The sequence below is a fragment of the Papio anubis genome, chromosome 9 (assembly GCF_008728515.1).
Source record: "Papio anubis isolate 15944 chromosome 9, Panubis1.0, whole genome shotgun sequence".
NCBI lineage: Eukaryota > Metazoa > Chordata > Mammalia > Primates > Cercopithecidae > Papio > Papio anubis.
The window spans coordinates 43,957,236-43,974,150 of record NC_044984.1 but is presented as its reverse complement, the minus strand read 5'-3'; the positions used below and the strand labels follow the sequence as shown (position 1 = coordinate 43,974,150).

The 16,915-nt window shown below is 45.7% G+C and overlaps 1 long non-coding RNA gene across 1 annotated transcript; it reads right to left on the bottom strand.

The window, feature by feature from the left end:
• Positions 1-2,562: 2,562 nt before the first annotated feature.
• LOC116268868 lies at positions 2,563-12,964 on the bottom strand. The gene is made up of 2 exons (XR_004176064.1): positions 12,915-12,964; positions 2,563-3,084 (listed from the first exon to the last, which is right to left on the bottom strand). It is a non-coding gene; the product is annotated as an uncharacterized LOC116268868 (long non-coding RNA).
• Between the last annotated feature and the right edge of the window lie 3,951 nt (positions 12,965-16,915).

Below are 16,915 nucleotides of genomic sequence, written 5' to 3'. Positions count from 1 at the left end.
AGAGTCTCTGTTACCCAGGCTGGAGTGCAGTGGCACAATCTCAGCTCACTGCAACCTTCACCTCCGGGGTTCAAGTGATTCTCTTGCCTCAGCTTCCCGAGTGGCTGGGATTACAAGTGTGCGCCACCACGCTCACCTAATTTTTGTATTTTCAGTAGAGACAGGGTTTCAACATGTTGGCCAGGCTGGTCTTGAGCTCCTGACCTCAGGTGATCCACCTGCCTTAGCATCCCAAAGTGCTGGGATTACAGGCGTGAGCCACCACACCCAGCCTGTTTAGCTTTCTTATCATTTATTATCATTTATTTCTTATCATTTATGTGTTCACTGGAGTAGCACTTTTAATTTCCTTCGAGAATTTTTCCTTTGCATTCACAATTTGGCTGTTTAGCACAAGAGGCTTAGCCTTTAGCCTCTCTCAGAGACTACTGTAGGGTTATTAACTGGTCAGATTTCAATGTTGTTGTGTCTAATTGAACAGGGAGGTGTAAGAAGAGGCAGATGGGAAATGGCTGGTCAGTAGAACAATCACAACACACAAATTTATATATTAAGGTCACTGTCATATGTGATCTTATATTTGTAGCACTCCAAAACCATTACAATAGTAACATCAAAGATTACTAATCACAGATCACCATAAAAAATACAATAATAATAAAAAAGCTTTTTTTTTTTTTGAGACGGAGTCTCACTTTGTCTCCCAGGCTGGAGTGCAATGGCGTGATCTTGGCTCACCGCAACCTCTGCCTTCAGGGTTCAAGCGATTCTCCTGCCTCAGACTCCCGAGTAGCTGGGATTATAGGCCTGTGTCACCACACCCAGCTAATTTTGTATTTTTAGTAGAGACGGGGTTTCACCATGTTGGCCAGGCTGCTCTTGAGTTCCTGACCTCAGGAGATCCACCTGCCTTGGCCTCCCAAAGTGCTGGGATTACAGGTGTGAGCCACCACGCCTAGCCTGTAATGAAAAAGTTTTATATATTATGAGAATTACCAAAATGTGACACAGAGACATGAAGTGAGCAAATGCTGTTGGAAAAATGGTGCTAACAGACTTGCTTGACGCAGGGTTGCCATAAACCTTCAATACGTTTTTAAAAAAAAATAAAAGAAAGAGAAAACCCTCATCATCTCTGAAGTTCAGTAAAGTGGGCCAGACACGGTGGCTCACGCCTATAATCCCAGCTACTTGGGAACCTGAGGCAGGAGAATCCTTGAACCAGAGTCGGAGGTTGTGGTGAGCCAAGATTGCATCACTGCACGCCAGCCTGGGCAACAAGAGCGAAACTCTGTTTCAAAAAAAAAAAAAAAGGCCAGGTGCGGTGGCTTACGCCTGTAATCCCAGCACTTTGGGGGGGCCAAGGCAGGCGGATCACTTGAGGTCAGGAGTCCGAGACCAGCCTGGCCAATGTGGTTGAAACAGTGTCTCTACCAAAAATACAAAAATTCGCTGTGCGTGGTTGCAGGCACCTGTAGTCCCAGCAACTTGGGAGGCTGATGCAGGAGAATCGATTGAATCCAGGAGGTGGAGGTTGCAGTAAGCCGAGATCACACCACTGTACTCCAGCCTGGGCAACAAGAGCGAAACTGTCTCAAAAGAAAAAAAAAAAAGTTCAGTAAAGTGAAGTGCAATAAAGTAAGGTATGTCTTTTTACCTCTTCAATGTTTGAACCATGGGAATTTCACCTATTCAAAAAATATGTGTAAGTTTTGCTTTCAAGTCTACTGGTTTTATTAACTACATGTTTTTTGTTTTTTTGAGACAGTCTCGCTCTGTTGCCCAGGCTGGAGTGCAGTGGCACGATCTTGGCTCACTGCAATCTCCACCTCCCAGGTTCAAGAAATTCTCCTGCCTCAGCCTCCCAAGTAGCTGGGACTCAAGGCGCATGCCACCACACCCGGATAATTTTTTGTATTTCAGTAGAGATGGGGTTTCACCGTGTTGCCCAGGCTGGTCTCGAACTCCTGAGCTCAGGCAATCCACCACCTCAGCCTCCAAAAGTGCTAGGATTACAGGCGTGAGCCACCATGCCTGGCCAGCAATTACATGTTTTTATATATTTTTATTCATTTATTTTATTTATTTTTTGAGACAAGTCTCGCTCTGTCGCCTAGGCTGGAGTGCAGTGGCGTGATCTCGGCTCACTGCAAGCTCCGCCTCCCAGGTTCACGCCATTCTCCTGCCTCAGCCTCTCGAGTAGCTGGGACTACAGGCACCTGCCACCACACCTGGCTAATTTTTTTGTTTTTGTATTTTTAGTAGAGACGGGGTTTCACCGTGTTAGCCAAGATGGTCTCAATCTCCTGACCTCATGATCTGCCCACCTTGGCCTCCCAAAGTGCTGGGATTACAGGCATGAGCCACCGCGCCTGGCTACATGTTTTTATAAATCCATTCAGTCAACTGTCTTCTTAGTGACTCTACAGTATATTCTTCTATTTCACAAATGGTGACACAATAGCTTTAGCAAAATATAAATCCTGGTTAAACCCAATTCACCATCAGGTTTATACCTTCCCCTGAGCAGGTAAACCTGACTAGAGAAAAATACAACCCAGATGACTGATCTCATTTTATATTTACAACCACAGATGTCTGAATGACCTACTACATCTCCCTACTTAACTTACTCTACCATTCAGAGATAACTATTTTACACATTCTCTCTCCACAAACCTCCCACACTCCTTCCCCAGTCCTTACATTTAGTTAATGATCTCCCCGTCCCTGTTTCACTGAAGAAGAAGAAAAAAAAAAGCATCAGAAGACAAAACTTACACAGTCCCACTACCATATCAGTTATGAATTACAATCAGCTGTAAATAACAGACACAAACACACACTCAACAAAAGAAAATGAAAAATAGGAAAAAAGATTAGTGTGGCTTAAACAAAGTGTTTCATTTTCTCCCATAATAAGTCCAGGGGGAGGCAATCCAGGGCTTGTGTGACAGCTTCATGTTGTCATCAGGCACCTACACTCTATCTTTCTCCATCCTTAGCATATCATATGGCATAAGGTTGCTTTATTGTCATAAGATTACTACAACTCCATAGGACTCCAGCCATCTTGTCCATGTTCTAGACAAAGAGGAAAAAAAAAAAAAAGAAAGAAAAGAAAGGGCCAATGACACATACTAGCTCAATCAATCCTATCAATCCTGTTTTAGAAACTTTCTCAGAAGCCCCACCAAACAACTTCCACTAACATTTCACCAGAACTTAGTCACATGGACACCACCAGTTGGAACAGAAGCTGAGGACCCTGTTCCTAACGAAATCAGGGTTCTGTTACTAAGGAAAAGAGGGAGAATTAGGAGAGATAACCTATTTTGTTGTTCTTCTTTTTTAAAGATGAGGTTTTGCAGCCAGGCACAGTGGCTCACACCTGTAATCCCAGCACTTTCGGACGCTGAGGCAGGCAGATCACCTGAGGTTGGGAGTTCCAGACCAGCCTGACCAACATGGAGAAACCCCATCTCTACTAAAAATACAAAATTAGCCAGGCATGGTGGCACATGCCTGTAATCCCAGCTACTCGGGAGGCTGAGGCAGGAGAATCACTTGAACCTGGAGGTTGCAGTGAGCCGAGATCACGCCATGGTACTCCAGCCTGGGCAACAAGAGTGAAACTCCATCTCCAAAAAAAAAAAAAAAAGATGAGATTTTGCTATGTTGCCCAGACTGGACTCAAACTCCTAGGCCCAAAGGATCCTCCTGCCTCAGCCTCCCGAGTTGTTGAAAGGCATCACTGTATGCCACCATCCCTGGCTGAAATTACATATTTCCTGGTTCACTGGAGTGGAAGAGAAAAAAGGAAGTAATCAGAAAAGAAATTCTACAAGTTCCACCACTAAATCTAACTGCCAACCGATTAATCCCTCCTTGAATTCTGGCTTCCTCCTGTGTGTCAGCAGATGAACATTGTGCTCCTTTCCAAGGTGAACCCCTCCATGGTGCACTGGGCGCCTTCCCATTTCACTACTCTAAAGCTTTGCTCCTTTTCCTCACCACATGGTTTTACCTTTTGGTTTTTTCCTCATTAGCAAATAAATATGCTAAAATAGCTCCCACCTTAGAAACAAAAACAAAAACAAAACCCCTCCTTTTATTGAACATCTCTATCCAGCTCTCCTGGTTATTACTCTTCTTTCTAACCCCTTAAAGCAAAAATCCTCAAAAAAAAGTTTTAAATTCTCCTTCCTCCACTTCCTTGCCATGAATTCTCCCTTGAACTTACCCCAATAAGGCCTTAATTCATCCCTATTGCTCCACTGAAGCCACTCTTGTCCAGGTCACCACTGAAATCTAATAGCTGATTCTCAGACCCCATGTTACCCAGCCTCCCAGAAAGCAGTTCAGAAAGCATAGTTATCACCTGCTCCTGCTTGAAACACTTTCTTCATTTGGTTTCCAGAATATCAAACTCTTCATTATTTTCTTTCTTCTGTTTTTTTGGAAACACTGTCTCACTCTGTTACCCAGGCTGGAACGCAGTGGCACGATCATGACTTACTGTAACCTTCACCTCATGGGCTCCTACGTCAGCCTCCCAAGTAACTGGTACTACAGGTGCACACCACCACGCCTGGCTAATTTTTGTATTTGTTGTAAAGAAGGGATCTCCCTGTGTTGCCACAGCTGGTCTCCAACTCCTGGGCTCAAGCAATCCTCCCATCTTGGCCTCCCCAAGTGCTGGTATTATAGGTGTGAACCACTGCACCCAGGCCATTATTATCTTCCAACATCACTGTCTGCTCCTTTTACTTTACACTACTAGATCCTCTTTCTAATTTTTATAAGCTGGAGTGCTCTGGGGTTCAGTCCTTGGACCTCTTCCTTTTTATTTCAGACAGAGTCTCACTCTGTTGCCCAGGCTGGAGTGCAGTGGTGCAGTCTCAGCTCACCACAACCTCTGCCTCCCGGGTTCAAGCGATTCTCCTGCCTCAGCCTCCCGAGTAGCTGGCACTATAGGCGCACGCCACCATGCCCAGCTACATTTTGTAATTTTAGTAGAGACAGGGTTTCATTATGTTGGCCAGGCTTGTCTTGAACTCCTGACTGTGATCCGCCCACCTAGTCTTCCCAAAGTGCTGGGATTACAGGCATGAGCCACCATGCCCAGTTGGATCTCACCTGTTCCCCAGGTGATCTTATCCACTTTCTATACTGATGACTTCTAAATTCATCTCCAACATGACCTTCCCTCTGCACTTTTTAACCAACTATTACTGCCTAATCAACATCTCTACTTAGATTTAACTCACTATATCTCAAACTTAACATGTCCAAAACTGAACTTATGATTATTTCCATTTCTCTATACCTCCTTTAGTATCCCCAGTATTGCTCAGACCAAAAATCTAGGGGTCATGATTGACTCCTCTCTTTCTTTCTCACAGTCAAAACTCATTAATAAATCCTGTCAGTTCTGTCTTCAAAATACACTCAAAGGGCCGGACGTGGTGGCTCATGCCTATAATCCCAGCACTTTGGGAGGCCAAGGCAGGCGGATCATGAGGTCAGGAGATCGAGAATGTCCTGGCTAACATGGTGAAACCTCACATCTACTAAAAATACAAAAAAAAAAAAAAAAATTAGCTGGGCGGGGTGGCACACGCCTATAGTCCCAGCTACTTGGGAGCCTGAGGCAGGAGAATCACTTGAACCCAGGAGGCGGAGATTGCAGTGACTCGAGCTCGCACCACTGCACTCCAACCTGGGCAACAGAGCAAGACTTCATCTCAAAAACAAAACAAAACAACTCACATTTCCACCACTTCTTACCAACTCAACAATATCACCATGATTCAAGCCACTATCACCTCTTGTTTGCATTACTGCCCATTCCCTTCTAGTTTGTCTTCTTTCTTCCACTCTTAACCTCCTGTGGTTTACTCTCACAAAAGCCAGAGCAATGCTCTTAAAATCTAAAATAGAACATGTCACACCTTTGCTCAAAACTATCTAATAACTTCTCATCATTTTTAGAATAAAACACAAAATCTCTCCGTGCCTAATAACACTATTACATGAGCTAGACCCTGGCTACCTCCCCAATCTCATTTCATAACACTCTCCCCAATCTCATTTCATAACACTCTCCCCCTCACTCACTACTCTACTCTGGCCTCATTGACCTTCTTGTTACTGCTTTGAAAAGATATACACATCCAGTTGCCAGTCCAGCATAAAAGAAGCTTGGAAGTCACCGCTCCATGATAACAACAAGTAAAAGCTGAACAAAGTAAAAAATCAACAGCTCCCTTTTTTTTAAACTGCTTCATGCAGAGCAGGGCTAAGTCATAGGCAGTGCATCCAGAGCTGCCAACAACTCTATAGATCTGTAGGAGAAACTAGGTCAAAAAAGTAAAGGAGGCCGGGCGTGGTGGCTCACGCCTGTAATCCCAGCACTTTGGGAGGCTGAGGCAGGTGGATCAAGAGGTCAGGAGATCAAGACCATCCTGGCTAACAGGGTCTCTACTAAAAATACAAAAAAATTAGCCAGGCATGGTGGTGGACACCTGTAATCCCGGCTAATCCAGTGGCTGAGGCACGAGATTGTCTGAACCCGGAAGGTGGAGGCTGCAGTGAGCCGAGATGGCGCCACTGCACTCCATTCTGGGTGACAGAGCAAAACTGTTTAAAAAAGAAAAAAGAAAGAAAAATCACATAATCGTATCAACAGATACAGAAGCAGCATCTGACAAAGTCCAACACTCATTCATGATAAACTCTCTTGGTAAACTAGGACAGAGGATAATTTTCTCGACTTGATCAAGAATATCTACAAAATCCCTACAGCTAACATTATACTTAAAAGTGAGAAATTAGAAGCTTTCCCACTAAGGTCAGGAACAGGCAAGCATGTCCCTTCTCACCACTCCAGCGAGACTTATTCTATTCACTGTTACATCAACCCAACACTTATAAAGAGTACCTGCCATGATAGGCTCTCAATAAATACTTGTCCAATAAATAAATAAATAAAAATAGACACCATATTGTTTTCTATATATTTAATACAATGGACACTTTCTAGTCTTTACCCTATTTAACCTGTAGCATTTGACACTGCAGCATTTGACACTGTACTTGCTCAAAACTCTTTACTTGGATTGTAAAACCCCCAGTTCTTCCTCTTTGATCATTCTTTCTCAGACTCCTTTTATTTGTTTGTTTATTTATTTTTGAGACGGAGTCTCACTGAGCCGCCCAGGCTGGAGTGCAGTGGTGCGATCTCAGCTCCCTGCAACCACTGTCTCCTGGGTTCAAGTGATTCTCCAGTTTCAGCCTCTTGAGTAGCTGGGATTACAGACACCCGCCATCATACCCGGCAGCTTTAGGAGAGATAGGGTTTCAGCATGTCAGCATGTTGGCCAGGCTGGTCTTGAACTCCTGACCTCAGGTGATCCGCCCGCCTTGGCCTCCCAAAGTGCTAGGATTATAGGCATGAGCCACTGCGCCTGGCCCAGACTTTTATTTATTTATTTATTTTTTTGAGATAGAGTCTTGCTCTGTTACCCAGGCTGGAGTGCAGTGGCACAATCTCGGCTCACTGCAATCTCTGCCTCCCGGGTTCAAGCAATTCTCCTGCCTCAGCCTCCTGAGTAGCAGGGACTACAAGCACACGCCACCACACCTGGCTAATTTTTGTATTTTTTTTAGTAGAGATGGGGTTTCATATGTTGGTCAGGATGGTCTCGATCTCCTGATCTTGTGATCCACCTGCCTCGGCCTTCCAAAATGCTGGGATTACAGGCATGAGCCAATGTGCCCAGCCCTAGACTCCTTTTATAAGCTCATTTTCTCTACTTTAAATGTGATCATTCTTTCAATTCCTTACTAAGGCCAGGTCCTCTATCTACTTCAGGGTTCTCTATTAAGACCACCACTTTCAGCCAGGCATGGTGGCTCATGCCTATAATCCCAGCACTTTGGGAGGCTGAGGTGGGTGGAGGGTGGATCATGAGGTCAGGAGTTCAAGACCAGCCTGGTCAACATGGTGAAACCCTGTCTCCACTAAAAATTCAAAAATTAGCTGGGCCTGATGGCAAGCACCTGTAATTCCCAGCTACTTGGGAGGCTAAGGCAGGGGAATTGCTTGAACCCAGGTGGCAGAGGTTGCAGAGAGCCAAGATTACACCACTGCACTCCAGCCTGGGTGAGAATGAGATTCCGTATCAAAAAAAAAAAAAGGAAAGAGAAAGAAAGGAAGGAAGGAAGGGAGGGAGGGAAGAAAGGAAGAAAGGAAGAAAGGAAGAAAGGAAGAAAGGAAGAAAGGAAGAAAGGAAGAAAGAGAGAAAGAGAGAAAGAGAGAAAGAGAAGGAAAGAAAGAAGGAAAGAAAAAGAAAGAAAGAAAGAAAGAAAGAAAGAAAGAAAGAAAGAAAGAAAGAAAGAGAAAAGCACCACAAAAAAAAGAGAAAAGCACCACTTTCCTAGTGCTACACACTCCCCCGAGTTGTCTTACCCATTCCCATAGTTTAATTACCATTTTCATACTGAAGGTTCAAAATCTGTATCTCTCTCCCCTCTCCATATCTGTAAGCATGTTTGCCTAACAGACATCTCTAAGCATATGTACTATAGACACTTAAACCTCAAAATGTGTTAAAAACTGACCTTTTCTTACTTCCCGCCCACTTCTTTCTTCAATAATTTGATCTCAGTGAAAAGCACCATGATTCACTCAGTTATTTAAATGAGAAACCTTTGCCGGGTACAGTGGTTCACACCTGTAATCCCAGCACTTTAGGAGGCCGAGGTGGGCGGATAGCTTGAGGTCAGGAGTTCGAGACCTGCCTGGCCAACATGGTGAAACCCGGTCTCTAGTAAAAATACAAAAATTAACCAGGTGTGGTGGCACACATCTGTAATCCCAGCTACCTGGGAGGCTGAGGCAGGAGAATCACTTGAACCCAGGAGGCAGAGGTTGTGGTGAGCTGAGATTGTGCCACTGCACTCCAGCCTAGGCAACACAGTGAGACTCTGTCTCAAAAATAAATAAATAAATAAATGAGAAACCTACAAAATAACCTCCATTCCTTACTTTACCTCACATCCCATATCCAATCAATCACAAAGTTCAATATTCAACTTTTTAAAAATTACATATTAAGCACCTACTATGTGTCAGGTATTGTTCTTGTCTCTAGGGATAAAGTCTGCTTGCATTGGCTTACATTATAAGGACATTTACTGTTTCCTTTATTCATTAATATTTATTTAGTTTCCTTAATTTATTATTTAATTAATAAACGTGGAGATAAGTTGGTTTTAAGGTTGGGTCGATAGCTTCACAATATCAGACCACTGCACTGAACTGGCATCTTTAGATTCTTCTGCATTAGACTCCTCATGTCTTGGTTATTCTAGGCATCGATTCTCAAAGAACATTTCCAAAGGCAGAGCAGGAGAGGGGTGGAAATGTGCATGGGATTTCCTAAGGGGGTAATCTTTTTTTTTTTTGAGACGGAGTTCTGCTCTGTCGCCTTCAGGCTGAGTGCAGTGGGTACAATCTCGGCTCACTGCAAGCCTGGCCCCGGTTCACGTTTCTATTCTGCCTCAGCCTCCCTGGTAGCTGGGACTACAGCGCCCAGCCACTGCACCTGCTAATTTTTTCAGTTTTAGTAGAGACAGGGTTTCACTCATGGTCTCTACCCCTGGACCTTGTGGATCAGTCCCCGCCTGCCTCCCAAAGTGCTGGGATTGAGCAGGCGGAGCTCACTGCACCAGCTAATTCTCTTTATCAGGAGAAGAAAACCATTCCAGAAACTCCCTGAGCTGGATTCCAACTTCTTTTATGTCCCGCTGGTCAGAATCGCCCAAATGGGATGAAGGGAAATGGAAAAGCAAGTATCTCATGTGCTGGAAATAAGGTTACTTGATTTGTCCCTCGGATCATTGAGCCTTAGGAATACTCCTTTTGCCTTGCGGCAGTTTAAAGGAGGTTCTCTTTAGTATGAGGAATGGAAGAAGGTGGTTTTGAAAGGGCAACTAAGACTGATCTAAAAGAGAGACATGGAGTTTTATATAAAAGAAGAAACTTTAAACAAGTAAATAAAATGTATGCACATTGTGATTCTGTAAGAGCTGCGGAAATAAGAGCGGTGTGATAAAAAGTGGTAGCTTAAGTATTTTGAAAGTAAATTGACAACATTAACTAATGGGACTGGAATGTATGAGAAAAGGTGATCCCAAGTTGATACTGATTCCCATTCATAAATGAAGCTCGAGAAAGATAATTAAGGGTCTGAGGTCATACCACTATTAACTGATGCTTAGAATTGAATCTAGTCCTATCTGATACTACCAAAGTGGAATTTCTATTTCCTCCCTTTTTTTTTTGTTTGAGACAGAGTCTCACTCTGTCACCCCCGGGCTGAGTGCAATAGCATGATCTCTTGCTTCAATGCAACCTCCACCTCCTGGGTTCAAGTGATTCCCATGCCTCCTAGCCTCCCCAAGTGCTGGATTACAGCACATGCTACCAGGGCTAAATCTTGTGCACTTTGTATTTTTAGTAGGACGGGTTTCGCCATGTTGGCCAGGCTGATCTACTACTGGCCTCAAGTGACCCACCTGCCTCGGGCCCTCCCAGAGTGCTGGGATTATAGGCCTGGAGCCACTGCACCTGATCCCAAAGTCAATTTCTCTCCTACTCATCTATCTGGAAAGCAGATGTAAATTTGTAAATAATTGGATAGCTGGGTAGAATGTATACCAGATTTATAAATAGTTAATTAATTTGGTAAATTGCTGCTACTTGTTACTTTACTTGTGAAGCAGCTAGTGAAATGAAATTAAAGATTTTGTAAACTTCTGTGTCTAAACTACACTATGGAAACGATTAAAATAGTTACCTAATTGCTTAGAATAGTAGTAGCCGGCTATGATATTACGTAGCAAAAACGAGTAACTCTAATTGCATCACAGGGTTTCCACTACACCAAAGATCTGGAAGTAAATGTTTGCATCTCGAAAGAATATAACAAAGAAAGGTACTATATAATCAATTAAAATGCAGACAGATCAACGGTGGCCCTGCACTGCAATCCCGCAGCCTGGGAGGCCAAGGTGGGGAGAATCGACTGAGCCCAGGAGTTCCGGCACCAGCCTTGCAAATATAAATGAGACTCCACCCTACAAAAATAAAATTAGGCCAGGCAAAGTGGTCCTGGCTCTAGTCCCAGCTACTGAGGAGGCTTGAGGTGAGGGATCACTTGGGCCTGGGAGGTGGAGGCTGCAGTGAGCCATGGGACTATACCACTGTGAAGTCCAGCCCCAGGCGCATAGAGTGAGACCCTGTCTTGGGGGAGGAAAATGTCAAGACAGTAAATTAATTTTACTGTGTTTTATGTTCCAGACATAGATAACTACTATTTACCTGCAGTGTGTGTGTGCATGTGTGTGTGTGCGTGATAGGTATGTATACAGCCATAGGAGTGTCGAAAGTAATGGTGTACCATGCCTATAAATTAATCCCAGCACTTTGAGGCCAAGGCGGTGATCACTTAAGGTCAGGAGTTCAGGCCGGGCGCCGTGGCTCAGCCTGCAATCCCAGCACTTTGGGGAGGCCGGTACGGGCGGATCACGCAGGTCAGGAGATCGAGACCATCCTGGCTAACATGGTGAAACCCTCGCCCCTTACTTCAAAAATACAAGCAAAAAAAAACTAGCCGGGTGCGTGTGCATGTGGCTCTGCAGTCCCAGCTACTCGAGGCTGAGGCAGGAGAATGGCCTGAACCTGGGAGGCGTGGAGCCAGTGAGCTGAGAACGCTGCACTGCACTCCAGCAGCCTGGGTGATATAGCGCTGACTCAGCCCCAAAAAGTGCTGGGCCAGGAGTTCATTACCGGGCATGCTGTGGCTCAAGCCTGTAATCCCAGCACTTTGGGAGGCCGACGGGTGGACTCAAGTGAGGTCAGGGAGATCGAGACCATCCTACACACGGTGAAACCCCCGCCTCTAGCCTAAGAAATACAAAAAAAAAACTAGCTGGCAAGGTGGCGGGAGCGCCTGTAGCCCCAGCTACTCTCGGGAGGCTGGAGGTGGCAGGAGAATGGCGTGAACCCGAGGCGGAGCTTGCAGGTGAGCTGAGATCCGCCACTGCACTCCCTAGCCTTTGGCTAGAGCCAGACTCCGCCTCCCCAAAAAAAAAAAAAAGGTCAGGAGTTCAAGACCAGCCTGGCTGGGCCACATTCTGAAACTCCACTCTACTTCAATTACAAAATTAGCTAGTGATGGTGGCGCACATCTGTAATCCCAGCTACTAGGGAGGCTGAGGTGGGAGGAATCACTTGAACCTGGCAGGCTAAGGCTGCAGTGAGCTGAGATGGCATCACTGCACTTCAGCCTGAGCGACAGAGCAAGACTCTGTCTCAAAAAGAAAAAAAAAAAAAACAACAACAAAGGCTGGGGGCAGTGATTCACGCCTGTACTCCCAGCACTTTGGGAGGCCAAGGCGGGCGGATCACGAGGTCAGGAGTATGAGACCAGCCTGGCCAATATGGTGAAACCCCATCTCTACTAAAAATATAAAAAATAGGCTGGGCACAGTGGCTCATGCCTTTAATCTCAGCACTTTGGGAAGCCAAGGTGGGCGGATCACCTGAGGTTGGGAGTTTGAGACCAGCCTGACCAACATGGAGAAACCCTGTCTCTACTAAAAATACAAATACAAAAAGTTAGCTGGGCGTGGTGGCGCATGCCTGTAATCCCAGCTACTCGGGACACTGTGGCAGGAGAATCACTTGAACCTGGGAGGTGGAGGTTGCAGTGAGCTGAGATTACGCGCCATTGCACTCCAGCCTGGGCAACAAGAGCGAAACTCTGTCTCAAAAAAATATATACATATATAGATTGATTGATAGACAGATAGATGTAAAATTAGTAAGGCGTGGTGGCGCATACCTGTTGTCGCAGTTACTCTCGAGGCTGAGGCAGGAGAATCACTTAAACCTGGGAGGCGGAGGTTGCAGTGAGCCGAGATCATGCTGCTGCACTCCAGCCTGGGAGACAGAGCGAGACGCTGTCTCAAACAAACAAACAAAACAAATAGACCTATGTAGGTTAAGTATGGATTTTAAAAAAAGTCAGACTTTCCTGTCAGGTAATAAAGAGGAGGCAGACTGGGCATGGTGGCTCATGCCTATAATCCTAGCACTTTGGGAAGCCAAGGCGGGCAAATCACTTGAGGCCAGGAGTTCGAGACCAGCCGGGGCAACATGGCAAAACCCTGTTTCTACTAAAAATATAAAAAATAGCCAGGTGTCATGGCGCATGCCTGTAATCCCAGGTACTTGGGAGGCTGAGCCACAAGAACTGCTTGAACTCATAAGGCAGAGGTTTCAGTGAACTGAGATTATCACTGCACTCCAGCCTGTGCAACAAAGCAAGGCTCTGTCTCAAAAAAGAAACCAAAAAAAACAAAACAAAACAAAAAACAAAAAAAACAAGAAAAAATAAAGAAAGAAAAGGAAAAAGAGGCAACATAGGCCGGGCGCGGTGGCTCAAGCCTGTAATCCCAGCACTTTGGGAGGCCGAGACGGGTGGATCACGAGGTCAGGAGATCGAGACCATCCTGGCTAACACGGTGAAACTCCGTCTCTACTAAAAAATACAATAAACTAGCCGGGTGAGGTGGTGGGCGCCTATAGTCCCAGCTACTCGGGAGGCTGAGGCAGGAGAATGGCGTAAACCCAGAAGGCAGAGCTTGCAGTGAGCTGAGCTCCGGCCACTGCACTCCAGCCTGGGCGACAGAGCGAGACTCCGTCTCAAAAAAAAAAAAAAAAAAAAAAAAAGAGGCAACATAAATTTATCATTATTCAATATTCTTCCGGCATAAAAATGTGTTACAGTTGGGTGTGGTGGCTCATGCCTATAATCCCAGCACTTTGCAAGGCTGAGGCAGGCAGATTACATTGGTCCAGGAGTTTGAGACCAGCCTGGGCAATGTGGAAAAACTCCATCTCTACAAAAAAAAGAAAAAAAAAAAAAAACCATATATATAAAACTACCCGGGTGTGGTGGCACGTCTATGGTCGCATTCACTCAAGAGGCTGAGATGGGAAGATCCCTTAAATTCCGGAGGTGGAGGCTGCAGTGAGTTGAGTTCCCACCAACGCACTCACTCCAGCCTAGGCAACAGAGCAAGAGAGACCCTGTTTCAGACAAAAAAAAAAAAGTTAGGGAAACAGAAGTATAGGGGAGCCAGGCCAGGCGCAGTGGCTCACACCTGTAATCCCAGCACTTTGAGAAGCTGAGGTGGACGGATCACGAGGTCAGGAGATCAAGACCATCGTGGCTAACACAGTGAAACCCCATCTCTACTAAAAATACAAAAAATTAGCCGGGTGTGGTGGCGGGCGCCTTGAGGCAGAAGAATAGCGTAAATCCGGGAGGTGGAGCTTGCAGTGAGCCGAGATTGCGCCACTGCACTCCAGCCTGGGCGACAGAGCCAGACTCCATCTCAAAAAAAAATAATAATCAATTCCATCTTAAAACTAGCAAGGTACATTTCTTGCCAGTCACGATCCACGGTCATAAGATGTTTACAGCTAAGGAAGCAGTTTTTTGTTTTGGTTTTTTTTTTTTGAGACAGAGTTTCACTCTTGTCACCCAGGCTGGAGTGCAATAGCGCGATCTCAGTTCACTGCAACCTCTACCTACAGGGCTCAATTGATTCTCCTGCCTCAGCCTTCCAAGTAGCTGGGATTACAGGAGCCCGCCGTCACACCCGACTAATTACTGTATTTTTAGTAGAGATGGGGTTTCACCATGCTAGCCAAGGTGGTCTTGAACTCCTGACCTCAGGTGATTCACCTGCCTCTGCCTCCAAAGTGCTGGGATTACAGGTATGAGCCACCACGCCCGGCAGGAATCAGCTTAATAATGTCTGCAAGGAGAGTTTGAGATCAATCTGGGAAACATGGCTGTCCTCTACAAAAATACAAAAGTTTCCTGGGCACCTGTAGCCCTAGCTGCTTGGGAGGCTGAGGTAGGAGGATTGCTTCAGCCAGGAGGTCAAGGCTGCAGTGAGCTGTGATCATACCACTGCTCTCCATCTCCAACATAGGCTACAGAGCAAGACAATGTCTCAAAAACAAAACAAAACAAAAAAAAGACTCCTATAAAAGTAGAGTTTAGACAAGGCTTGGTAGTTCAGGCCTATAATCTCAGTACTTTGGGGGGCCAAGGCTGGAGAATCGCTCGAGGCCAGTTGTTCAGACAAGCCTGGCCAACATAGCAAGACCCCATCTGGGAAAAAAAAAAAACAGAAAAAGGAAAAAAAAGCACCCTCTGAGTATCAGTTGGTTTTTACTCTTCCTAGGACTTTTGATCACTATCTTGTTATTACTAATCTTTTGCCCCTGCTTGTTTAACCTCTTGAAGTTTGTGTCTACTAGATTACAACAATCCAACATAAAGAGGATGCTGGCACAAGGCTTCCAATCCATACCAACTTCTGACCTGGGAAATAAAGACATATTGCCTTTAGGCCCCTCAGATCAGGCATCCAAAGATTTTTACTTCTTCAGTACTGGGCAGGGCTATGCCCATTGAATCATCAGAACATCGCAGGGTGTGCAGATCACAAGGTCAAGAGAACGAGATCATCCTGGCCAACACGGTGAAACCCTGTCTCTACTACAAATACAAAAATTAGCTGGGCGTGGTGGCATGTGCCTATAGTCCCAGCTGCTCAGGAGGCTGAGAAGGGAGAATTGCTTGAACCAGGAGGCAAAGGTTGCAGTGAGCTGAGATCGCTGCCACTGCACTCCAGCATGGCGACAGAGCAAGACTCCATCTCAAAAAAAAAAAAAAACAAAAGAATCGGCCAGGTGTGGTGGCTCACACCTTGTAATCCCAGCACTTTGGGAGGCTGAGGCAGGTGGATCACCTGAGGTCGGGAGTTTGAGACCAGCCTTACCAACATGGAGAAACCCCGTCTCTACTAAAAAATACAAAGGCGGGGCACAGTGACTCATGCCTGTAAACCCAGCCCTTTGGGAGCCCAAGGTGGGCGGATCACCTGAGGTCGGGAGTTCAAGACCAGCCTGACCAACATGGAGAAAGCCTGTCTCTACTGAACATACAAAATTAGCTGGGCGTGGTGGCGCATGTCTGTAATCTCAGCTACTCAGGAGGCTGAGGCAGAGAATCGCTTGAATTTGGGAGGCAGAAGTTGTTGTGAGCTGAAATTGTGCCATTGTACTCCAGCCTGGGCAACAAGAGTGAAACTCTCTCTCAAAAAAAAAAAAACAAAACATCAGAACATCATGCAAACACGGACCTCCTGTGGCTCCCTAGAAACCAACTGCAAATTCTTTTTTTTTTGAGATAGAGTCTCACTCTGTCTTACAGGCTGAGTGCAGTGGCGTGATTTCGGCTCACTGCAACCTCTGCCTCCCAGGTTCAAGAGATTCTCCTGCCTCAGCTCCATAATAGCTAGGACTACAGGTGCGTGCCGCCATGCCCAGTTAATTTTTTGTATTTTTAGTAGATATGGGGTTTCATGGTGTTAGCCAGGGTGGTGTGCAGTGGCCTGATCTGGGCTCACTGCAAGCTCCGCCTCCTGGGTTCACTCCATTCTCCTGCCTCAGCCTCCTGAGTAGCTGGGACTACAGGCACCCGCCACCATGTCCAGCTAATTTTTTTATGTTTTTAGTCAAGACGGGGTTTCACTGTGTTAGCCAGAATGGTCTCGACCTCCTGACCTCGTGATTTGCCTGCCTCGGCCTCCCAGAGTGCTGGGATTACAGGCGTGAGCCACCGCGCCCAGCCACCAACTGCAAATTCCTAGGAGAGAATCCTGTCCCAAAGATCAATGTCCACTGTCAGCAGGAAGAAGTTACAAAAAATGACCTTCACCCTTCATCTCCCCTTAAGATTAGAGAAGTAGAGGAGAAGAG